Below are 26,103 nucleotides of genomic sequence, written 5' to 3'. Positions count from 1 at the left end.
ACGCAAAACAAACACAGCATGTAGGCAAAAACACAAAATACCACAACGGTGGAGGGGTGATGGTTTGGGCTTCTTAGAGGATATGAACACTTTGCAATTATTGAGTCAACCCTGAATTTATCTGTATACCAAAGTATAGCAGAATGTCTAAAAAAGAAACATTTTGCAATGGCCCAGTCAAAGTCTAGAACTCCCTACACTGCAAAGAAGACTGGGCCAAATTTTCTTCACAGCAATGAGAGAGACTGATGAAGTCATAGAAAAAATGGTTACTTCAAGCTATTGCCACTAAAGGTGGTTTTGCAAGCTACTGAATCATGGTGTGTACTTAGTTTCATAAGGCTGCATAGAGTTCTGTGAAAGCTTTCTTTTTCCAATGACTGCAGGGCTGAAGGAATAAAGGATCAATCTTTATAGAGCTTGCATGCAAATTTTTCATCTACACTGTGTGTGAGATCTACTGAGAACACGTGTCCAATTTCTTAAAGTGTAGCAAAATCTACTCGTCGTACTCATCAAAAATGGATCCCATCAGTATTTGAGGGCATCTTACATACTTGACTTTGAAATATACAACACTTTTTCCACAAGAGCAGACAGCATGTTTTCTAGTTTTGTTTGAGCATTTTTAAGCTTTCAGCACACTTAATCACAATCTCTCAACCATGTCATTCAGCTTGTGCTGCCATCATTCAATTTGTCAGCACTTTAGAAAAGAAAAAGTACATCAAATATTTGAACCCCACAGGTGGAGTAGCCTTCGGTCTGCTGATAGTGCTGAGCACTTGGAGCCTGTGGTGCAGATGGTCTGTACAGGTTGACTCCTACTGATGTTGGAGATCTTCTGACTTTTGCCACCAGGAGGTCAAAGTTCACATGGGAATAGAGCAAAATTTATTCAAGGTTTCCTGGTGATGTGTCCTTATGACCTCTCTTCTAGCATCAGGGACACTGGTAGTGTAAAAACAGCTTCATTAATTACTGTTCTTTATTTTACCAGAGCTTCGGCCTCTTTACACCCCAGCTCTTCTACACCTTGGAAGTCAGTGATGTTGAGCCAAAAACCTCCCTTCTGTGTCCTTATTACTGGCGTCACTAGTGAAATGTCAGCATAACTGCTAGATATTTTGAAATGTGACATCTGACATTTTTATTTAAGTATGGATGAATTTTAATGGGAAATTACTGCCAAGCTTGAGAAACGGTTAAATAGTTAGCAGACATAGTTATGCTGAAAATGTATTGCAAGGCACAGACTCTTTACATTTCTTTTGATTTGCTGGACAAATATATATTTATCAAAACACTGTGAGCTCTGAAAATCAGTGTTTTGCAGGTATGTGATGGAAATATCAGTGTTAGTTGTTGTTTTTTTTAAATCAAGTATTAGCTTGGAAACCATCAATATGTTTGTGCGTGGACAAAAAAATGTCTTTACTTTATGTAGTTATTTGTATTCATCGGATGCTTCTTTGAAATCACCCACTGTGTCAGACTAAATTAGCCCATAAATAACCTGTGGAAATTGTCAGGGGGCGCTCCGCTCCACAAAAGATGATTATTGATTTTCAGTGCTGTAGCGCTAGTGAACACTAGATGTCGCCATTTCGCTGCTCGGCGGCTGTCACATGTGCGTCCATGTAAAGAGGGAGAGGGAGAGAGGGCGAGACCGAGTGCGGTTAAGGGACCGATTTGAGAAGTTTTGTCATAGACTGAGTAAAGAAGAGAGACAGCCGTGAGAGAAGTGAGCGGTAAGTCACTTTTCTTGTCATAACTATTAGGCTCTTACTTCTAACTTCTCCTCTTCTCTGCTACTTTCTATGTTCCGTCGATTTTCTAGCTCCAACAGAGATGTCAGTGACCTTGTTACAGAGATTTAACGTTGATAAATATAAAGCTTTCATGGGCTGAGGTTGTCTACTTAGAGGTGATAACCGTATCCTGGTGCCGTTTATCTTGTGCGAATTGTTTAATGAACGTTGCACTCCGTTTACTTAAAGGTGGGATTAGATTAATCATACTTGAGCTCACTCATCACCAATAAGGGAAAAAAAAAAAACCTCTTTCTAACACTGGCCTGTCTGTTTTTAATACTTGTGAGCCACTGTCCATACTAGCTGTCCTGTATGTTGTGACTGTGGATATCTGGGGATGTTTGGGGATGGAGCTCTCTGATTGGCAGAGAAAGGGTTTCCTGGGTCTCGATGAAAGAGACAAAAATAAACTTGTGGAGAAGAACAACATTTCGAAATACCAACCATTCCTGAAGCTATCCCCTCCCATTAGTTTTCCTTTTTTTCTCCATGTGGGGTTAGAGGAACTTAAGGCCTCGCTAACTTCTCAAAGTTGTGGCTGGTCTGGCAAAGTGCAGAGGAATTCTCTGCCATACAATACAACCCTTATGTTAGGTTAGCAGAGGTCTTAAATCCTCCCATATGAAGCTGCCCCAGTATTCATGTGGCACATTAAACATTAATCTCAACTGAGATTGAGTTAAATTGCTTCTGGAAATCTGGTCTAAAACAGGAGATAATCTTTTACCTCTGGGCCCATCTTGTGTTATTCTTACTGTTGGAAAAAAAACATATTTACCATATTTACATGTGTGCCAAAAAGTCACACATGTAAATAAACATTATTATAGAGTGAGAAAACCAGTTGTATGCGCACAAACAGATGCCACACTGTTGTTGTGACCACAATCCAATGCAGCTATAGGACTTTTAAATAGGAAAAATCTGTGCTAGAAAAAACTCCCACTCTTTATAGAGCTGCTGTGCTAAACAAACAGGGATCTGAAGGTCATTTTCTTCCTTTTGGAGTTGCTAGTTAGTGTTACGCAGACCTTTAAACTACTGCCCACATCTTTAAAAACAAAACAAAACAGATTAAACACTGTAATATGCACCCATGCAGCTGCCAGTTATTCCAGTAGGTGCACCTCTGTAAACAGCAATGTTACCTTTACGAAGGCTATCATATTCAAAATGAATTGACCAAAGTGTTCATGCATACTGTGCGCATGCTCGGAGGCTGCAGTTTGTTGACATTGACTGGCTTTTCAGTTATTTCTCCTGATATAACTGACAACTGATATAAATGTCAAGGATGGAATATTAGAAACACAAAATGCAGCATAATGCTATTCAAAAGCAGCACAAGCTGACCTAAAGCATGGCTGTATCTGCCATGGTCAAGCTTTCTGTGAGCTCACGATTTTTTTCCTTTGGGTTTAGAGATATGATTTATGTTCTAGCTCTATATCTCATCCTTTCAGTAGAATATTATTTCCTCATGACTGAGTTTCCCTTTTTTTCCAGTCTGTGGAAACATTAGGGTATGTGATATTTAGTTTTCATTTTTTGTACTACCTCTGTCTCAATAGTATCTTCTATGTTCTGTTTGGCTTCTTCTTGTTTCGTCAGTCAGATTCTGTTCAGCTGTGCTCCCTGGTGTTTCCCACCCCCTTAATTACTTGGTGTGTCATATTGTCTGAGTCTCCCTCTGTTCTTTGTTGTGTTCAGTTTCCTTCTTATAGTCTAGTTCCTGGTTTTTCCTCACCTGAGTTATTTTCGTATGTTGTGTTTTGTTAATGTAAGTTTAGCACTAGTGACGGTGTGATGAAGCCCCGTGAATGTGCTGAATCTTTCCAGCCAATTCCTTCGCCAAAACACAGATCACACGAAGCCTTGTTCAACAGCTTCATTTTCGAGTCCTGCATTTTGGTCCTACTCTGCTGCCACATAGCCGTCCCTGACAATATTGTGAAGAACCTAATGTGATGCTTTTGTCCTGTCCTCTTCTGATAATCATTCCAGCACCTAACTTAAATCCAAAATGCAAACACTGCACTCACTACCCACTTAATTAGATACTTGTTTCCAGTACCAGGTTGACACTCTCCTGTACACATCTCAAAGGTCTATTGGACTGAAATCTGGTGACTGCGGAGGCCATTTGACTACAGTGAATTCATTTTCATGTTCATGAAACCAGTTTGAGATGATTTGAGCTTTGACATATCCTGCTGGAAGCAGCTATCCATGATGGTACACTGTGGTCATAAAGGGATGGAGATGGTCAGCAATAGTGCTTAGATAAGCTGTGGCGTTTAAACGATGCTCAGTTGGTACTAAACGACTTAAAGTGTGCCAATACATTGTTCCCCACATCATTACACGACCACCAGCCTAAACAGTTGATACAAAGCAGGATAGATCCATGCTCTTACATGGTTTATGCCAAATTCTGACCCTACCATCTGAATGCTGTAGATGTTGAGATGCAACTTCTGTGAGCTTGTTTGAATTGTAGCTTCTGTCGCAGCTCACTGGATATTTTCTCTTTTTCCGATCATTCACTCTACAGAGATTGTGTGAGAAAATCTAAGAAGGTATGTCGTTTATGAAACAATCAGATGAGCCCACCTGGCATGAACAATCGTACCACCTTTTCACCACCTTTCTTCCTCATTCTGACGCTTGATTTAGACCAGGGGTCTCGAACTCCAGGCCTCGAGGGCCGGTGTCCTGCAGATTTTAGATCTCACCCTGGGTCAACACACCTGATTCAAATGATTAGTTCATTACCAGGCCTCTGGAGAACTTCAAGACATGTTGAGGAGGTAATTTAGCCATTTAAATCAGCTCTGTTGGATCAAGGACACATCTAAAACCTGCAGGACACCGGCCCTCGAGGCCTGGAGGTTTGAGACCCCTGATTTAGACCTTCATAGGTCATCTTGACCATGTCAAGATGCCTAAATGACTGAGTTGCTGCCATGTGATTGGCTGATTAGGTGTTTGCTTCAATGAGCAGTCGAACTGGAGTACGTAACAAAGTGGCCAGTGAGGGTGCGTTTTTTTTTCCAGTGTTAATGAAAAATAATGAGTATAATATGAATCACATCAGGCTGATTGCCAAAATGCATAATTCAAGTTTGTAAATGTGGTAACAAAAACAAGAGATAAGACAAACTTTAGAACAAACATACACATATTAAACAGAACCTCAGTAAATTACACTGAGCAATCAGTAAATCTATCGGCATGTTTTGGGCACTTTTTCCCTTTTAGAAAAAAGGGGAAAAAAAAGTTATGCTTACATTCTTTATGCAGCTGACTGCTGCTCATGGAATCTCCTGCTTTTACCCATCTCACAGTGACAGTCAGTCAGACTACCATAACATATTCCAGGATGTGCACACGGTTAAACGAAGGAAGCAGCTTCCTTTCCCCAATGTGTCCTCACACATTCCATCAGCTCCAGCATGGCTAAACTGATGAACTGATGGCTCTGGACAGTTGGCAGCTGCCACCCCACTGTTTACGTTTAGCCTGCAAAAAGTGTCCAAGACCAAAGCTGCTCTCTCCATTTAGAATTTTCAATCTGACATTTCTCGCTGTCTGCATTTCCCTCACTGCTTTACGGCGCACATGGCACCTAGCTCCGACTGGAGCTGTGAAAATGTGTTTGGGAGAGGAGGTGCTGAGCACTTTCTTTAATAGTCACAGTTGGTGATGTTTGCCCAACTCTAGCTCTGTGATCGACTTGTGGGCTTAGGTGTGGCTGCTCCCTGGATAATTGCCCTGAACACTGGCTGTACTGAAGGTGTATGTAACAAGGCTGCATTGTACTGCCGCCTGCAGCTCTGTGTGTGTGTGCTTGTATGCGCTGCTCTGTTCTAAATTCACTCTACCAATTTTCCCTCAGTTTTATGTTCCTTCACTACAGCTTTTCTTTTCTTTTTTCCCAGATTTCAGCTGGTGCAGCTTTGTTCCCCTAGTATATTTTATTCCTGCAGTTTTCAGCTCTATGTTCTTATAGCACACTTTTCTCCAGCCCCGCAAAAAGAAAAAAGAGCCAAGAAGCAAAGCACTAAATACTCAGTATTATGCTGAATACAGGTAACGTGCAAGGTGTTTCTTGAGTGTCTGATTATAATCTTTCTCCTGCAAGGAAACAAGATGTTGCTTGATATCAGAAGAAAAAATGGGACGTCTTGGGTAAATCAAGGTGAAGGATAGCAAAACTATGTTTCAAAAATAAAGGGAAAAGGTTATTATTCAGTGGCAGGACGGTGGCACGGTGGTTAGCACTGTTGCCGCACAGCAAGAAGGTCCTGAGTTCAATTCCACCATCAGGCCGGGATCTTTCTGTGTGGAGTTTGCATGTTCTCCCTGTGTTTGCGTGGGTTCCCTCCGGGTACTCAGGCTTCCTCCCACCGTCCAAAGACATGCAACTTGTGGGGATAGGTTAATTGGATAATCCAAATTACCACTAGGTGTGAATGTGCGAGTGAATGTGAGTGCGAATGGTTGTCTGTCCCTATGTGTTGGCCCTGCGACAGACTGGCGACCTGTCCAGGGTGTACCCCGCCTCTCGCCCTATGACAGCTGGGATAGGCTCCAGCGCCCCCCGCGACCCTGAAAAGGATAAGCGGAAGCGAATGGATGGATGGATGGAGGTTATTATTCAGAATAATGAACACTAATAGTAAGCAACACTGCAGACTATTGAGTTATATCAGAGCAAATTATAAATTGCTATGATACAGCCAGTATAAACTCATTATCGGGCCAAACAGGCACACTACTAGATAAGATACAGAGACATTAAACTTTAATGGCCCTGATGGGTGTAACTAAGTAAAGGCAGCAGAGGGTATTTAAAAATACTTTTACATTTGACCTTTTGGGTTGTGGTAAATACACAAATTCTTTACCTTTTTAAAAAGTATATAAACCATGTATATTTCCATGATGTATTCTGGCCACTCAAAATGCATTTCAGTGAAATAATAATAATGGATTGGATTTATATAGCGCTTTTCAAGGCACCCAAAGTGCTTTACAATGCCACTATTCATTCACTCTCACATTCACACACTGGTGGAGGCAAGCTACAGTTGTAGCCACAGCTGCCCTGGGGCAGACTGACAGAAGCGAGGCTGCCATATCGCGCCATCGCATTTAAATATTAAACCTAAAAGTAACATTATGACAAAACCTAGCCGGTGCTTTCATTCTTGGTTACCTTCACTGGTTTCCAGTGAAATTCAGAATTTATTTTAAAGTGTTATTAATAAAATATAAAGGCCAACATACTGAGACCTCAAACCAGCAGTTGGCCTCTCGGATCATCTGATCAGGGTCTTTTAACTGTTCCACGCTCTTTATTGTAAATCCGGAGGAAGCCACGAGGTTGCAGCTTTTAAACTTGCGAACAGCCTTCCTAAGCCAGGACGCCTGAATCAGTGGTTTCTAATCTGTGTTGACGTGAGTATGTAGGAATGAATGTGAGGCCGTGTGCTTGACTGTGTGTCTGTATGTTGGAACCAAGCAGACGAGGTTTTTGGTAGAATCAATCTGTCTGTAACCACGATAGCTTTAAAGGTTTTTATTGAATTTTGATAAAACTCTGTAGAGGTGTAGATTCGTGTCAAGTCTGGTGTTTATTTTCAACATATTAAAAGTATGGCATAAAGTGCATTTGACCTCCGATCTCATGTTTGCATTTCACATCTGCCTTTCTTTGAAGTTGACCCAAATGTGTTAACTTTTACTGCACCACAAACTTCTTAAAGTAAAAAAACCCCCAAAATAAATATATGGAAAATACAGTAATGTCCCTTAAAAGTAAATAAGTCCCAGAGAGTGAGCTGCCCTGGCAGCGGGCTGCGCTCTCTGAGTGTTTCTCGTCTTTAAAATGTGGCTTTATCCAAACTTTGAAGCACTTTGTAGCTGTGTGTTTTAAAATGTTTAACCCTCTCAAGGCAGGCGTTGCCAATTTGCAACAGTTAAAAACTAACAACCTGATTGTCCCACATAGATATTTTATGAGTTTTTTTTACTCAGAAGTACCACTGCAGGACTTGGTTGTGCATTAGCAACAAAAAGTTTAATTTAAGCCTGAGAGGGTTAAACAGATCGTGAAATGGGGAGGGTGTGCCTTCCTATATGATGTGAGGCGAGTGAGCCATGTGATGTGCAGCACTTTAGCTCACAGGCTTTGCTCTGACTTGCATTTATATTATTGCAAGATAAAAAAAACAGCACCTATTGTACGTAATGCTTACAGTCCTGGCATGGTGCTGAATTTGTAACCTATCGGTATTACTCCTTGTGTCATTTGTTAAAAGTGTGTCGAACAGCAGCCAATATGTGCCACTCTTGTTCATGTTTGTGGTGTTGTTGGTTCTTTAACTTTGTTACTTTCTGTGGAGAAGACAAAAGTCATAATAAAGCTACACAAACCAGCAGTAAGCCTAGAGGTAAACAAAGTGTTGAAAGTGCTTGAAGCTACTTCTGCTACTTTTGTCCTTCCTGTGTGCTTTCATTTTTTGTGTTATTGATGTTGTGATATGGAGTTGTTGGATGGAGGACTGTATGTCTCAGAGATGATTGAAAATCTCCTCTGTAATAGATACTGGGCCATGAGTCTGGATTTATAAGTGAAAAATGGATGTCATCAATAAACCAGTAGGCTCTTATTTATTTATTTATTTTTTTACTTTAACTGAATGTTAAATATAAGAGCATTGTGTAAAAGGTCCACATCACACAGTGTATATAAACTTTTCTTAAAGCAGCAGCTCGTTTTGCAAGAGAAGTTATCTATATGATAACTAAAAAACTAGTAAGCAGCTCTTAGGTCAGATTAGCATGAAATCAGGGAACATAAGGCAGACTTAGGCAGTTCCCAAAGGAAACAATGTCCACCAGCATACCTAAGCACTTTCATTTACATTATCTGTACAACAACAGAAGTATTACAAGTGGTGGGACTGCTGCTGGATGGATTGAATTTGTTTAAGTTTGCTGTCAACAATAAGAAAAGGAAATTGAGGCAGAGTGTGTTTGACAGCCATTGTCACCAATGACAATAATTTTCAGTTAACAGCTCACACTCGACATCCCACTTGGTAGTTGTTTTATTTTTTCCCTGCCTGTCCTCTCCGGCTGTGAGGCACCAGCATGGCCTCTTACATTCTGAAGGGTCTATTTTGTCTGTTCCTCCTTATTGAGAGCTCTACTGAGATGTTAGCGCTGAGTGAAAACCACAAACCATAACTCACTTTTTCAGTGCTGCTAACTCCCGGTCTCACGCCCAGTTTAACACAGAAAAAATACAAGGCTGTTTTCTTTCCCCCACGCTGCTTTTCTTGATGTTATCTCCTTTCCGCACACCTTTCATCTCCCTCTGTCCACCGTAATTTACTCCATTTACCCCGACATGCCCAGCCATACATTCTATTTTTCTGTTTAAATGGCTTGCCTTTCCTTTTACAGGATAAAAATAGCAGCAAGAATTTACGCTCTGTATATAGCTGAATCTTTTTAGCATTCTTGGTGGTGCAACTGTAGACTAATCTTTACATAGGGTGTAATTTTCAATTCTTCAACATGTAGACATCCTTCATGCTCCCATGTCCTTATTCAAAGATTCTCGCAAAGCTTTCTCTCCACCAGCTCTGTTTCCTAATATGAATTGAGCAAAGGTCTCGGTAAGAGCATGCCTCTCATTTACATTAATTTCTGGCAGCCACTCGTGGTTGCTGATCTTAATACGTTTAGTCTAACTTTGTTGAAGTTGGCTCCCCAGACGTGGATCATTCTATAGCTTCAGAGTGAAAATCAATTTTCATGACTTTAAAATAGAGATTATCTGTCTTCTAAAAGTAGAAGTAAAATGCCTTCAGAAAGTTTTCAGACCCCATGACATCCTGCAGCGCGCCAGACTGAATACAAAGGAAGTGGAATTTGTTGTTGACATTCGACACAGAGGAGGTTATAATGAAAAACTGAACACAGCTTTAATTTTGTGCCTCCCCTAGTTTTTTTTTAAACATTTAACACAAATTGTGGTTTATAAATTATAGCATCAACTCTTCTTAGATGCCCTTGTTTACTTGTCACATCTTGGTTTTTTTTTCTTTTTACCAGTTCAAAACGCGACGTTTCTTTAAAGCTCAATAGGGAGCCTGTGTGAACAGCTATCTTCAAGGCACTACAGACTTTGATAGGGATTCATTCAAGTGTGTGTGTGTCTGCGTTTTTTGTCAGCCACTCAAGCACTTAGACATTCTCATGCTGAAGCTTCTCTACTTTGCTTTACGACTGGTTCCCATGCACTTTTCAAGAGCAGAGCTGAAGCCTATTACAGTTTTATCAGTTACCAGCATAAAAGTTTGCTGTTGTCAAACACACTATGTGTTGATCTGATGAAGGTATATGAAAAATAAAGAAGCTGCTAATGTGAAATGTTAAAAAAGCTTTATTATTGGTCCGACAAATTATTAACCACTCACTTTTGTTTGGTCTTATGATTGGCGAAGTAATCAGGTGCTTGGTGATTAAATATTGTTTTGTGTACAGGCACTGTACATAAGCAAAAATACCATTTTACCTTTAAAGCAGCTTCATTACATTTGATTACTCTGCAGTGGTGACAACCATTAGAGGTATTTTCTGTCCGTCCAGCAAACTGTCTCATTCTTGTACTTGCCATGGTTTTGGATGCCTGAAGGGAATTTCATTACATCTGGCATGCTTGTCTACTTAGAGACACTGTGACCTCTCAAAAATGAGTTTTTGGGCATAATTCAAGAATTCATACGACAAAATTTCACAGGCTTGTCTAACAGAATAAAATGATGAAATAATGACATTTTATAGGCAAAGGGTGGTGATGTAGTAATTTCCGGCTAAAACCCTCTTCTGGAGGTTATTTTATCCCACAACTCAGGAACAGAAAGGGGAGGTTTTTGACCTCATTTCAGGCTTTGTCTGATGCTGTCTTAGCAATGAGTAACCGTGATAACTAATAACCCAACTTTCTTGGAATTTGAGAGATTGTTTTAGTCTTTTTGCTGCTAATTTTGCTGACAACAAAAATTACAAACTGTGTGTTGTCATAACCCAGCCGAGCAGATGTGGACACCCAACTTTGTGAAGAGGTGATGTAGGGGTTTCAAACTGGTACCATAGGAGTATCTAGTAAAAACTTCAGATGAGTTTGAATGAGTTTTTCAAACACTTATCCAAGTTAGGGTTGCAGCAGTCATATAGTCATATGGGGCCTTTTTCATAACTGTGACTATGTGCAATATAGTAATACAAAGTCTACAAAGAATGATCATTAAGTTCTACATGTTCCCTCACCTCTTTAGAGCATTTTTGCTATTATTGTCCAGCACCCAAATGTCCAATTTTTGGTTCACTCTCTTCTCTCTCATTGGCTTTCTTTCCAGGTAACTGTTTTCCAGTTGCTCTCAAATGAATAGCTTGTAAATAGAGATGGGCATCATAATGACAACTAGGGCTGGGTCGTCACTGATTTCTAGAATTGATTCGATTCCGATTCACAAGGTCCTGAATCGATTTGATCCACGATTCGATTTGATTCAATTTGATTTGAATCTGGGAAACTTTGCCTCAGACAGTCAGAAATATTATAATTCAGATCAGTACATTTACATATTTTTGTATCTATAAAAAGGAAGCTGACACTTTCCAGACTTTATGAAAGGTGTGAGCATCACAGCAGATGCCTTTGTGTCAAAGTAGCTGAAGATAAAACACAGAAAAACATAAAGGTGATTTTCCTGGCCTGGGATTTTATAAAAATATTCTGCAGTACATCAAAAACGAAAGAAAACCATTAATCAACATATGAACATTACCTCTGAAGTTACAGCGGTTTTATTAGAGACACAGCTAAGCGTTTTGCATTTTGAATAATTTAAAAAAGTCTAAATTTGTTCAGAAGCCTATTGAACAGCAGAAATTAGGTTTTCTTTTCGGAAGTAAGTAAAAGGAAAAAAAAAAAAACATTGGCCGACAGCGCTGTAAACAACGGTAGACTTGTGCGTAACAAGCAAGCGAATAATGCAGAAAACAGATTTTTAGACGGGAAACTGTTCGTGAAGTACAGAGAGAGAGAGAGAGAGAGCTGTGCATGAAGTGTGATTTTTATTGTGGTGGAAGCAAAACAGCAAAAGTCAGAGTGAATCCATGACGATGTTTATGTGAAGCTTAGTTTGGATCTTCTTTTGCTGCTGGTTCGGTCAATATTGTTTGGAGAGAGATAAAACTACAGCTTTAGAATCAGCACATAAAGGGCGTAAACACAAAGCGCAGACCCGCCGAAACATCAGAATCAGCGAGCTGTCGGCTTTCAGCCCCGACCGTTTCCGTGCCGTCGGGTGAGCAAGACGACATCTCACTGATTCTGATCTGCGGGTCGTGCTTTGTGTTTACGTCTTTGTGCAGAATCCGCGTTTCTGCTCTCATTTACTGTTTTAAATGTTTGGTGGTTGTCAAAATTTTGTGACGTTTCACCTGTGATTCTGGAATTTTGGGCAAAATACATTTATATAAAAAAATCGATTCAGGATTTTAATGAATCGATATCACGTTATCCAAGCCAGAATCGATTTTAATCGATGAATCGATTATTAAAACCCACCCCTAATGACAACGCCCCTAAATGACCCCAAAACATGTCGGAAAATGTGGATTATATCGCTATCATTTTCAGTAGTGATTGGGAGCCTTTACGACACAAACGGCAGGCAGGCATAGTTAGGGAAGTAATTATAGTGCAGCATTGTATTAGAAGGTAAAGTATTTTCAACAGAGATTAAGTATAGAACGTATTTAATTTTGCAAATGAATCAAAATTTTAATTTGTATTGTTTTTTAATAGTACAGTATTAGATGATGGTTCTTGACAATAAAAAAAATGAAACAAGGAGAAATGAAATTGAGTAGGCATTAACAATAAAAAAGTCAGTTTTAAAATTACAGATATATTGTATGTACACAATGTTAAAAATATATACAATAAGATGTATAAAAATAGAACAGTTGACTGAAAAATGATAAATATAACAAAAGAAGTATTCAAGCCAAATTTACAACCACCTTCAGCTCCAGTATGAGGAGGACTTAATGTTAGACTCAATGACTGCAAAGTGAACAGGCCTGTGATGGCAAAACGAGCTTAAATCATCACCCCTCCCCTACCGTGCTTCAAAGCTGGTATGAGGCGTTTGTGCTGATGTGCTGTGTTTTGGTTTCAAATAAGGCAGATCAACAAAATAATCACAAAAATGGCATTTTTTAACTAGAGTTTTCTAAATCAGTGTCATGCTCATGTTTCTCATCCATGCATCCATCCATCGACCTCCACTTATCCTGATCAGGGTCGTGGGGGGCACTGGAGCCTATCCCAGCTACCATAGGGCAACAGGTGGGAAAGCCCTGGACAGGCGCCGGCCTCATACAGGGTTAACAAAGAGAGACAGACAATCATTCACACTCAAACCTCACATCACTGTCTATGGGCAATTTAGAATCCACAATTAACCGAACACCACTAACTGTATATTTTTGGACTCTGGGAGGAAGTCGGAATACCTGGAAGAAACTCAGACAAACACGTGGAGGACATGCAAACTTAGATCATGGAGTCGAACTCAGGTCTTGCTGTGGTGCACTATGATGCAACAGTGCTAATCACAGCGCTGCCCTCATGCAAGTAAAATTCAGTAAATTATTGACAGTCTTTTATCTTTAATGAAATTTGAGGAGCTTTTAGGTCTTTTTGAGGCCCTTATGAAGGACATGGATATATGTGAGTTATTTGCACATTCTTTTAAGCTTTGATTTATGTTGTGGACACAGGGATGATGTTACATTTATTTTATAAAGTTTACCTTGATTATTGCGTTAATACTGTCATGGTCCTGAGTCTGAGGACTCAGTGTTTTGTGTTTCCTTATGCTTTTGTTCATTCCGAGTATGTATTCTGTTGTGATTTTGCCATTTGTTAGGTTTCTGTTCTTTGCCTGCCTGCTCCCACTTCTCTGTGTTCCCTCTGTCTGTCCATGGTGTTATTGTGTCTGCTCATGAGTCGTCTGTTTAATTCCATGCCAGTCTGCATTATTCTATGTTACTCGGTACTCATTCTGCGTCTCTCTGCTATCTCTCTTTGTGCATTTTACTCCTCCTCCCGTGCGTGTTTGGTTTAAGTTTTGTTCGTTAGTTTTCCCAGTTTAGGTTTGTTTACTCCCCGCTCTGCTCTTCCTGTTTTGTCACCTTCTCACCGCTGTAAATAAACACTCACTCGCTTGGATGTCGCTTGTGTCTTTTTTTTTAAAGAAGTGTCATATTGAGAATGCTGACTAACTGAATATCTTGTTTTCATGCTGTTTTTGGATGATTTGCGTAATTATATCCCCAATCAGCTCACAGTGGCTAATGTCACACACCATTAGCCTCATTCAGCAATAATTTTCCCTGCACTGTAATTAACCCTCATGTAGGGACCTTTGTTGTCTTGATTATGGCGTTCTTTGTAAACGCCGCTGCATCCTGGTCAAGCCCGCCCACACACAGCTCACACATATCCATGCTTTGTTTATCATCTTACAGACATAAATAGGTTACTGAGCTATCCTGCTGGCCGCAGGGACTATGCGTACACTTAGGGCCCCCTGCCAAGAGCATTTGTTTGCATCTCTTTATGTAGGTTATCAATAAAAATATTACAAACGCATGCAAAATGACCTCCGAAAGATGAAAAGATGACCAAGAAAAGACACAGAGTGGCTATAAAAAGATGAAGAAACAACTACAAGGACATGCAAAATGTCTACATACAAGTGCAAAACAAACTCAACGGCCGAACAACACTTTGTCTAGTAAACAATGCCAACAACCATAAGGCATTTAAAATGACCACAAAAGGACACAAAATGACTACAAAGCAATGTCTCTTGTCATGTGTGTGTGAGCAGAGCGAACACTGTTCAGTAATATTTCCATGCGGATGCAAGCGTGCTATTGTTTTTGTTGCTTTCGTGAGACAAAAGGACCTCAAATGTTTCCTTTAAAAAAAAAATACTTTAGAGCAGAGGAAGACGCACGCACACAATAAAAAGCGACAACGGACAAAATGCCTCAGTTTGCTCTTATTTGTTGTGTTCCTATCTGGGTCTGTAATATAATTAACATTCACAGTCTAACGCTCCTCAGTTCACAGTGACTTTTTCTCATTGAGAAGTTCACAAGGTACTCCTTTACTGCCACAGCCTGCGGATTAGTTACCATGGAAACAAAGCTGTAGGAAGTCAGGAGGAATACGTTACCTTATGTTTGCTTCCTCTGGTGGAGGATACTTTACAGAGAAGTTAGAAGAGTTGTGTTGACAGTGTCTCAGTAACTCTCAGTGAAGCACTGCTTTCTGACAGGAAAGCTTCAGAATATTTCTCCTCTTCTTGTCCATCCAGCTCATGCGCTACGGGGCCGGTTCAGGGTTGATTTTTATTTTGGAGATTTTACTTTTTACACCTAAATTGGCTCTTGATGAACCACAGCAAACACAGAGCCTGAAAACAACCTTTAAAGCACACTATAATAATCACAGAAGGATAATACTGGTGATTATTTCATAAATAATGAATAAAAAGGAGCTATGTGTGAACAGCTGCTTATGAAAATATGAGTTGGTGGTCCTTTCTGTTTAGGTGGGGGTGTTAACACAGGGCAGTCAGGTGCATTTAATGTGATGTAATAACTTCTTTTGCCCCCTGATAAACTGGAGCGACTAAAGTGCCAACTTGCAGTTTTTAAGTTGGCCACTGGGGGTTAAATGAGCCACCAAGTGATCGAGCAGTGCAAGGACAGAGCTCAGTTACTTGCTTGTCTTCATGCTTGGGGTGTTTAGATAGTTAATACATTTCATTCCGTCTACCTATGTTTATGAAACAGTCCAAGGACAGAAAAGAAATATCGTCATAGTATCTGTTTTCACTTTTGCCCTTACAGAAGAAAATATTCTTTATTTTCTTCTTTGAAAGAAGAAGAAAATATTCTTTATTACTAAGACTGACATGTACCAGCTTATTTCTCACCAGTGTTTTCTCACCTGCAGGTTTGGGCACCTGCAAAGAGTCACAAAATAGCTGTTGTCCCGTGACAGCTGGGATAGGCTCCAGCCCTCTGGCGACCTAAGCGGTTAAGAAAATAGATGAATCCAGAACTGAAACAATATTTCAGGCTATGATTTTGACTGTAAGCAGAACTACAGACAGCAGGTTGTATAGCCAAAATGTATGTATAAGGGCTCTCATAATGATAGATTTTCTATTTTTTCGTCATTATTATCATGGCATAAATAAATAAAATTAAAGTCATTATTGGGTATCAAGTAGAGAAATGAAAACAACAAACGTTTTGTATACTACAAAAGGTGTGATATACAAAAAGAACAGGTAAACAGTTTAATACTAGTAGCTGTAAGGCAGCTGTGTGTTTGTGTCTGCATCTCTCTCCCGCCCCTCCATCTTTCCTTTAACTATCCATTAAGACACTCGTCTATCGTTACGTGTACAGAAGCAGGCAGACATTTCCTGCCTTGTGAGCGAGAGTGCAGGTTCATTGTGACAAGAGCAGGTGATTTATAGGGGTGACAGAGCTGCATCTGATGGGTGGACTTGGACTTGAGCTCCGTCATCTTTTTGCTGCTTCCTATGATATTGCTTCTCAAGCGGGCCAAAACAGCCCTCAGGCCAACAGGAACTGTCCCAGTGCTCCCAACAAGCAGTCTGTCACTGCATGGATCATGATGAGTCATCATATGATTAACAGAAGGGAAAAGAAGGCAAAAAAAAAAAAAAAAAAAAAAAGCCAGTTATGCAAAGATTTGGCTATTTTTCAGACACACACACACACACACACACACACACACACACACCTCTACTAATGTCAGAACTGCCCCATTTTTGCGCTGGTTGACATGCACCTTAATGACCATACATTTAGCAGGTTTAAGTAACTGTTTGTCTCACATCCAGCACCAGCACTACAGCATACACTGAACTCTGCTGAACTGATATACTAGTGTTTCAGCTGCATTTTCTAAAAAAAATAAAATAAAAAAAAATAAAATAAGAACTGCTCTGAAATATCACTTAAACCGGTTGTTTTTAAGACCAGCTTTATTTAATATACATGTTATAGTAGTCACAAAAATGACCCCAATTGGGTTAGTGTTGTAAATTGCTGAGAGATGGAATGATACTGGTTGGTTTTGGTCTTTTCATTGGATTTGTAAATAATACATACAACAATATAAAATAATACATTTATAAAAACTAGCTACATGTGCTATACTGGATACAGCACACAGCAAATCTTACGCATTACATTTGTCAAGATACATCAAACTGAGCAACTGGGGAAAAGGATTTTAGATTTTGCTGAAGACTGCTCTTAATACACAACAAGGCCTTACTGCTAATCTCCTGTAACAAAGCTCTCACAAATTTGGTCTCTGTTAACCAGTGTTTGAAAAGAAAATCAATTTTTTGCTTGTTTAGAAGACATTTTATGTAAAAAGTGTGTGGTTTTCAAAACTTTGCTCTGCTTTCAATTTTCTCTTTGCGCTGTCTGTTGAAGGACTTATTGATATAAAATAAGAAATGTAGTACAAACAATCTGTAAGATGGATCTTTTCTTTCTTCCTTTAATTAAAGCAAGATGCCCACCTCTCTGTAGCTTGAATTCACAATAAACCACTTCAGCCTAACACAACAAATGCTCAGTTAATGACTTCATTGGTTTCAGAGGACTCCTGCACCCTTGAAGGAACACTTCAGAATACCCAGTTTTTAAGGTGTTCCAGAAACCACGAGCTTCTGATAAGTTGTTATTAAAGCAACTCAAAAAAGGATCAGTCTTTTTTTGTACGATTTTAAGACACAAGATATGTGCCGTGTTGCTCACAAATATCTGCTACTTAGAACAAGCTACGTGACTCTAAAACACGTCTCCTCTGTACAGTGAAAACCAGGCAAAGGTCTCACTACAAAGAAAAATGTTTTCTGTCATTCCGGGGAATTCAACCTTTGCTCAATTTTGCCTTCTGCGGGCCTTTCTTGTAAAGTGTAAACTGGTGTGGCACCACACAGGCAATTTGAAATCAGGTTTTGTACCACAAGGGCTCTGCATCTCCCCCGAGTCCTGGGTTCATGGACGCATATGCTCTTGCGCTTCATGCATTAGTAAGTGCGCAAGGGTCTGCAAAGTTGGCGTGGTGCAGATTTTGTCGTCTTTACAAGCAATAGTAAAGAATGAGTAGCACTCACTGACTATAACAACAGAATTGTCATGTTTCGGCTGTGTGGCAGGCAGGAGAGGACCCAAACGCAAACTCACGGGGACAGAACTTGAACTCAAAAGCACAGCTTTAATTGCTGGAAAAATAGAACACAGGCAATACAAAACTAAATTGTGAAAGCTAATCATAAAGTATACCAGGAGACACGGGGAGAATCACACACAGCATGAGGGAGACTATGACACTGACAAAGAGAAACACAGGGCTTAAATACACAGAGGGATAACGAGGGAATGAGACACAGAAGGAGCTGGGAGTAATCAGGCTGGACGAGACAAGGGAAGCAAAACTAGAAACAAGGCCACAAAAACAAAATGTCCATCAAAAGCACAGGAGCACACGGAACAGTTCACAACTCCTCAGGGGGCCGACCCGGAGGGTGACGGTCCAGAAATCCATAGTTCACTTGATCAGGGGGCTGGCCCAGAGGCTGACGGCACAGGAGTTCATAGTCAAACAGTTCCGGGGTGCCGTCAGTGCGGACGGCAACGGCGGCGACATGGAAACGGTTCAGGGGGCCGACTGTGCGGACGGCAACGGTGTAGAAACAGTTCAGGGGGCCGACCTCGACGGCGGTGACGTCCAGCTGGTGGCCAGGAAAGTGGCCGGCGATCCCGAGGTGCCGAGGCCGGACCAGGCGTGGCAGAAGCAGAGGCCGAGGCCGGACCAGGCGTGGCAGAAGCAGAGGCCGAGGCCGGACCAGGTGACTGCGTGGGCGGAGACACGGAGGCCGCAGCTTGCGTGGATGAGGCTGGTGGTGGAGCAGCTGGTGGCTGAACAGGCCCCTCGGACCCTCCAGCGGAGACAGGAGGCTGGACGGGCCCCTCGGGCCCTCCAGCTGACGAGGCATGAGGCTGGATGGGCTCTTCTGAACCCCCAGCTGACGTGGCATGAGGCTGGACGGGCTCCTCGGGCCCTCCAGCTGACGAGGCATGAGGCTGGTGCGGTTCTTCTGAACCCCCAGCTGACGTGGCATGAGGCTGGACGGGCTCCTCGGGCCCTCCAGCTGACGTGGCATGAGGCTGGACGGGCTCCTCGGGCCCTCCAGCTGACGCAGTGGCAGGACCAGTAGGTGCAGAGACTACTGGCTGAACAGAAGGCTGAGAGGGTGATGGAACAAATGACTGAGCTAAACACTGGGGAGCTGGCTGAGCTGCACAGTGGGCTAAGGGCTGAGCTAATGGAAACACAGGAAAATGAACTATGGACTGGGCTGCTAACAGAGCTAATGACTGAGCTATAGACTGAAAAGCATGCAGTAGTGATGGTGGCGATGGTTGTGGACTGAACTCTCCTGAGCCTCTGGAACACAGGGAGGACTGCTGGGCGGGGTTGCCTGAGCCTTCAGCAGAAACAAGAACTGGTGCGGGCACCTGCTGGACACTAGCCGCTCCCACCCGAGGAGTAGGTACGGGTGCGGAGACGGGCTGTATCCTGGCTGACCTCACCCTGGGGACCGGCATGGGTGCAGGGGTGGACTGGTTCACAGCCCCCCTCACCCTGGAAGCCGGGACAGGCACCGGCAACGGCTGGGCAACTGCCCTTCTCACCCGAGGAGCTGGTATGGGTGCAGAAACTGACAGAGCCTCAGCCGGCCTGGAAACCAGAGCAGGGACCAACTGGACCTCAGCCTCCCTCACCCGAGGAACTGGTATGGGTGCAGGGGTACGCTGGGCCCGAGCTGCCCTGGCAGCAGAAACACAAACAGGCAAAGGAGCAGGCTCAGAAAAACCAGTCTCAGAATTGGCAGGCTTAGGGTTAATATGCACTGGGTCAACAAAAACAGACCTAGCAAAAATGAATTTAGCATTTTTCCCCACCATGTTTTTCAGTCTTTGTTTTAGCAGTCTTTGAAGTCCTTGGGTTAACGGTCTTAGAGTGAGCTGACTTGGGGATGACTGAACCAGACTTGACAAAACCTGAACTGACAGAACCTGAACTGAGTGTTTTAGACCTGGTGACATTGCTCACAGTTTTTCCTTTAACAGCATTTACAGCCTTTGGCGAGTGCTTATTGTCTTTGATTTCTCCCTGTTCAGAGGGAGCAAAATGAAAACTTTTCCCAGTCTATGTCATCGTCCAAAAGAGAGATTCCAACAGTGTCTGGGGTGAGTTTATTGTTCTTTTCAGTTATGGCTTCAGGTGGGATGTGTGAAAGGCAGTCATTATAACTCACCCCCGGGAGTTGCTCAGCAAGTGAAAAGTGACGGCGGCGTGAGCGTCGCTTCCTCTGGGGTGAGGAAGCTGACGGGGCATACAGCTGAGCCTCTGACGTGCGGGACGGCAATGCAGAGGCTGGAGCGTAAGCATCCGAAGAAAAACGGAGCACTCCCACCTGAAGCGGCCGAGGCTTGGGTGCAGGTGAAGCGGCAGGTGGGGGCTTTCGGCAGCTCCGGGGACCTCCAAAAGCCAGCCGAGTTCCGCGGAATATGTGCTCAAAATCCGGAGCGCGCCATGGCTTCCAGCGGAGCTCCTCCTCCAGCTGGGCGAGGGCTGCCTCCTGGCGCTCATACAGCTGAGAGCGGTTTGCTGGGTCCATGTAATGGTCGTAGTCTTCTGTCATGTTTCGGCTGTGTGGCAGGCAGGAGAGGACCCAAACGCAAACTCACGGGGACAGAACTTGAACTCAAAAGCACAGCTTTAATTGCTAGAAAAATAGAACACAGGCAATACAAAACTAAATTGTGAAAGCTAATCATAAAGTATACCAGGAGACACGGGGAGAATCACACACAGCATGAGGTAGACTACGACACTGACAAAGAGAAACACAGGGCTTAAATACACAGAGGGATAATGAGGGAATGAGACACAGAAGGAGAGCACAGCTGGGAGTAATCAGGCTGGACGAGACAAGGGAAGCAAAACTAGAAACACTCACATGAGACATGGACCTTCAAAGTAAAACAGGAAACACACTGACTGAACTCTAAACATGCAAACTTAACAGCAACTGAGAAGACAGACTATAGGGACCAGAAACATAGTACAAAGAGGTCACAGTAGACACAACATTGAACACAGGGAAGCCATATTACAAAGCCAAAGAACTAAACCTATGATAACCATAACTGAAATCTAGGGAAACAAGAAACAGTACAACAAAGGACTCAAAACATAATCCATAATATAAAAACACGAGATCTCTTCAAAATAAAACAGAAAACATGAGAGGCAGACATGACAACATAAGACAACAGACATGAAACACACGAAGGGCAAGGGAGACTTCACAGGGGTTGAAAACACAAGGGGGAGCTAATAAGCAAATGAACATAGGAAACCTCCATCCATCCATCCATTCGCTTCCGCTTGTCCTTTTCAGGGTCGCGGGGGGCACTGGAGCCTATCCCAGCTGTCATTGGGCGAGAGGCAGGGTACACCCTGGACAGGTCGCCAGTCTGTCGCAGGGCTAACACATAGGGACAGACAACCATTCACACTCACATTCACTCGCACATTCATACCTAGTGGCAATTTGGATTATCCAATTAACCTATCCCCACAAGTAACCTAATAAGCTTAAACATACTATAAACATCAAAATGAACTAAAACTCAAAACACTGGGTCATAAGACCCAGGATCGTGACAAGAATAAATGCAACCAACACCTAACTTAACAGTTATTTGAGGCCTCTTGCCTACTCTATCAGAGGGAAATAATCAACAAGGAACCTGCTCTTGTTTACCAAACAGATTCTCTAAGTGTGTGTGTGGAAGATGTAATGTAATCCCCAGGACAGTCTACAGGCTCAGTGAAGACATAGAAACTACTATACAAAATGTACACGTGGTTACGAGTGGCTAATTGGCTAATTAGTTAAGAGTTCACCCAGACTCAGGGTACCTCTGCAACACCTTTAAATCAGAACAAACAAATGAGCACAGACAAATGATCACAGAAACAAGAAAAACACGACACATTGGCAAGCTGCTCACATGAACTCACACCTCTCTGATAAACAGCTTAGCTGTTAAAGCAGGTGGTTGATTGCAGGTGCAGGCTGAGTAAGGAAGGGGCTTGGGCACTGGCACAGTCAGGTAATGTAGCAGACAAGAGGTCAGGGGAAAAAAGGCAGCAGACAAGAAGCAGCAATGCTGGACAAGGATGGGAAGATGCTAATTTGCATTCAGCAAAGAAGGAGGGGCAAGAGGGAATGCTTATATGCAGATCCACTATTTCACTTTACCGCAGCCCATGGGAATTGTTCCCATATGTTTGATTGCCAGTACACCACTTGCTACCCTGTTTGCTAATAAGTTGTTTAAAGAATTGAGTCTGAGTTTCACAGTGCTGATGTAAAATCACAGTTAAACTGGACTGCAGTGATTCTCGAAAAATTGGTGTAGACGTGTAAAAATGCGTGAACTTTGGATTGATTCTCTTCAGAAATTCAGGCGGCTGTCTTCTCTGCAGGGAAATACCAACAACAACCCTTCCTCCATCTCACATTCATATTTTGATTCATACAGTGTTCACAGGGAGGAGGAGCTATTCACAGCTGGGTTTGTTTCCAATTTGTTTGGGTGTGTGCGTGCATGAGAGTGAATGTGCAACCCTGCAGTGAAATAAGATTTGACTCATTTTCAATAGTGAAAGCAAAAATAGAAAATCAATATGTGGCTGTCAGTGCAGATATTAAGGCTTACTGGCACAAATATATCAGTGTATGGGAAACAATGCTCTAAGGAGTGTATCAATTTTTTCCCAGCTTATTATAAAACAGTTGTGGGCCTACAGAGGGATCCCCAGCCAAAATCCAAAAGGTGAATTTTCATCAGTTCTAATTTCTCTAATTTAAAACAGACTCTTACACATTACTCAATATAACATCTTGGTTTAAATCAACTCTGACAAGTTGTGTTAAGTCAATATATTATTTATTGTTTAGAAATGTTAATTTGTGCATTTTACCGTGTCTGTTCCAAGAGCAAAAGGAGGAAGCGCTGCCTCACTTCCTGTATTTATAACACCGTGTTTGTTGATGTCACAGGAAGGGACCTGGTGAAGAGGGGGAAGAAAACTGTTGTATTTTACAAAAGTCAAATGTAGGGTTTTGTCTGCTCTAGTTTGTTTTTGTTGCGGGTATGAAGCAGGACCAATCAGTGATTGATTGTAATATTTAGTCTTACTTATTCCATTGGAGATGATTTTGTTTGGATAGCTCTAGAGTATTTAAACAGAAGAATTCAGTTGTTCAGGAAGTGAGGGCCAGGTCAGTGTAGCTGAGTGCACGTGACATTAATTTTGGTTGGTTTATGTTCAGTTATGGTTATTTGCACCAAGTTGACATTTTAAAATTGATTTTTGTAAATCATTTTTGCTCACAATGTTTGTAAATGAATCACCTGCTACACTCGACAGCATCTGTCTACTACGCTTCTTCCGCCACTTTGGCCAAGCGATCTCACCTGTTCTCACATGTTATATGACATTTTTTAATACCCATGACCAAATTTTAAAGGTTCGACATATGTCAAACAGGTATGTGGTAGCTGTAAGCGTATGGTCAGCTCCAAATACTCAACTATTTATGTCTTTTCTAGTTCTCTTCACCCCACTTTGGTGATTAAGAGGTTCATTGTCTAAAAGCAAAATACAAAAACAACAACAACAAAAAGATAAGTAATTACTACTTTGGCAGCATGAAAACTCCCTATGATACTTTTACTGTGAACTTTTCAGGTCTACAGTTTTGGACCTTTATTCCAGCAGCCCTACAAAACACTGCAGCTAAAAGAATAAAAAAAACCTTTGTCATCATTTTGTAGTTATTGAATTGCGGCTCTCCTGGTGGTAGTAAATGCACTTCAGCCTTGTCTTTTATAACTAAAACTTGCAAAAGGTAGCAGCACCTTGCATAACAGACAAGGGTAAACGAGTCGCTCAAATGTCCTTTGGAACATAGTGTAGTACTTTCAAACAAAAAAATGCACAAAGGTACATGATTTTAACATTTCTGGACACTACCAGCTCAGCTCCTCACAGCCTGTCAGGTTAGATAAGGCCATGTCTGGGTGCCCTCAGGACTGCAGCAAGTTTTATTGTACTCTATTTACCAGCTGTGACAGTGTGACTGGTATTGTTTCACATTGTGAGCCTGTGTGTGTGTAATTGTGGCAAAATATGGTGCTTTCTGTTGCAGCAGGAAGTTTTATTTTGGCATTTGTTCGTGTGTCTCCATGCAGTAGCATGGTGTCCGTACAGTTCACATCAAAATGAAGGTCGAGTTAGGTAACGGGTGTTAAGGGATTCTTGAGTATAGAATAAAAGTCATTGGAAGTATGGAAGTCATTGGTTCTCCTGCTATATACCCCTGCCGCACTTTTCTTTTTAATTTCTAATTACCCATCTAAAGTATCTCTATTCACATCATATATCACATATGATGGTGTCTAGTTGAAACACTAGCAAAGCAGATTATGGTCTTTCAGAATATGCGAAGCTAACTAACACACACGGCAATGCAAATACACACCTGCACAAAGATGTGGCTTGATCCAAGTTGTTTCATGTCTGCTCCGGGGACTTTATCACTGTTTATCTCTCTGGTGCTCACTGTCTCCTGGATCAAGCCGATCTGCCTACACACAGCCACCTGTCTGAACACTCTCCTGATGAGATTACTCACATTGGGATTTCCACCAAGCACTTTTTTTGTGTGCATGTGTTTTGATGTGATACTCATAATACTGAGAGAGGGCAGATATCTCTATCTGAATGCGGGTTTGGATAAAAAACAAAGGTGACACTGTGGATTTGTTTGAAATATAATGTTTTCATATGTGTATAAACTTAATAGATTTATAGAGCACTTTTTAGTAGCATCAAGACTGTTGACATGGTCAGTCAAGTAGCAGAGGTTGTTCATCAGTTTCAGTTGCTTTCCTGTTAATGAAAATTAACAACAGGTGCACTAGAGGGGCAACAATGAGACAACCAAAACAGGAATGATCTTGCAGGTGGAGGCCACTCACATTTTTTCCCTCAACTTTTCTGACTGTTTCTTTTCACTAGTTTTGCATTTCTCTAGAGTAAGTGTCACTGCTGTAAGCATGAGGTGATACTTGAACCCTAGAGAGGTTGCACAGGTAGTCCAACTCCTCAAGGATGACACATCAAAATGTGCCATTGCCAGTAGGTTTGCTGTGTCTCCCAGCACAGTCTTAAATGCATGGAGGAGATTTCAATGGCAGTCAGTTACTGTGGGAGAGCTGGACAGCTATTGAAGGTCCTTAACACATCAGCTTGACTGATATCTGCTCCTTTCTGGAAGGAGGAACAATCTGAGCACTGCCAAAGCTACTAAAGAACCTCCAGCAGGTCACTGATGTAGATGTCTCTGACCAAACAATCAGAAACTGACTTCATGAGGGTGGTGTGAGGACCTGACATCCTCTAGTGGGCCATGTGCTCACTGCCCAGCACCATGGAGCCTGATTATAATTTGCCATAGAATACCAGAACTGACAGATCCACTATTGGCATCTTGTGCTGAACACCCTGAACACACGTGACAGACGTGGAAGGGTCTGGAGAAGCCGTGGAGAATGTTATGCTTCCTCTAACATTGTTTGATCTGACTGGTCTGTGACTGCGTCTTATTAGTAATGGTCTGGGGAGGCATATCCATGGAAAGACACACAGGCTTCTACAGGCCAGACAGTGTCAACCTGCTATTAGGTATTGGGATTAAATTTTTGGACCCACTGTCAGACCCTACGCTGGTGCAGTGGGTCCTGGGTTTCTCCTGGTGCATGATAATGCCTGGCCCCCACTCTCGTTTCACCTAAATCCAATAAAATACCTCTGGGACATTATGTTTCAGTCCAGGCCGCACCTCAGACTGTTCAGGAACTCAGTGATGCCCGGGTCCAGATCTGGTTGGAGATCCCCAGGGACACCATCCATCAT

General features: G+C 41.9%; 1 protein-coding gene across 1 annotated transcript in view; it reads left to right on the top strand.

The window, feature by feature from the left end:
* The first annotated feature begins 1,643 nt into the window (after nucleotides 1-1,643).
* The window catches only part of tspan4a (tetraspanin 4a), a 183,897-nt gene continuing 159,437 nt past the window's right edge, over nucleotides 1,644-26,103 (top strand). The window contains exon 1 of the mRNA XM_080884908.1: nucleotides 1,644-1,751. The gene's annotated coding sequence lies outside the window, so the exon portion shown is untranslated. The remainder of the gene's footprint in view (nucleotides 1,752-26,103) is intronic.

The sequence above is a fragment of the Rhamphochromis sp. 'chilingali' genome (genome assembly GCF_963969265.1).
Source record: "Rhamphochromis sp. 'chilingali' genome assembly, chromosome: 6".
Lineage (NCBI taxonomy): Eukaryota > Metazoa > Chordata > Actinopteri > Cichliformes > Cichlidae > Rhamphochromis > Rhamphochromis sp. 'chilingali'.
The sequence above is the reverse complement of the archived record's forward strand: the minus strand, read 5'-3'. Positions and strand labels throughout refer to the sequence as shown.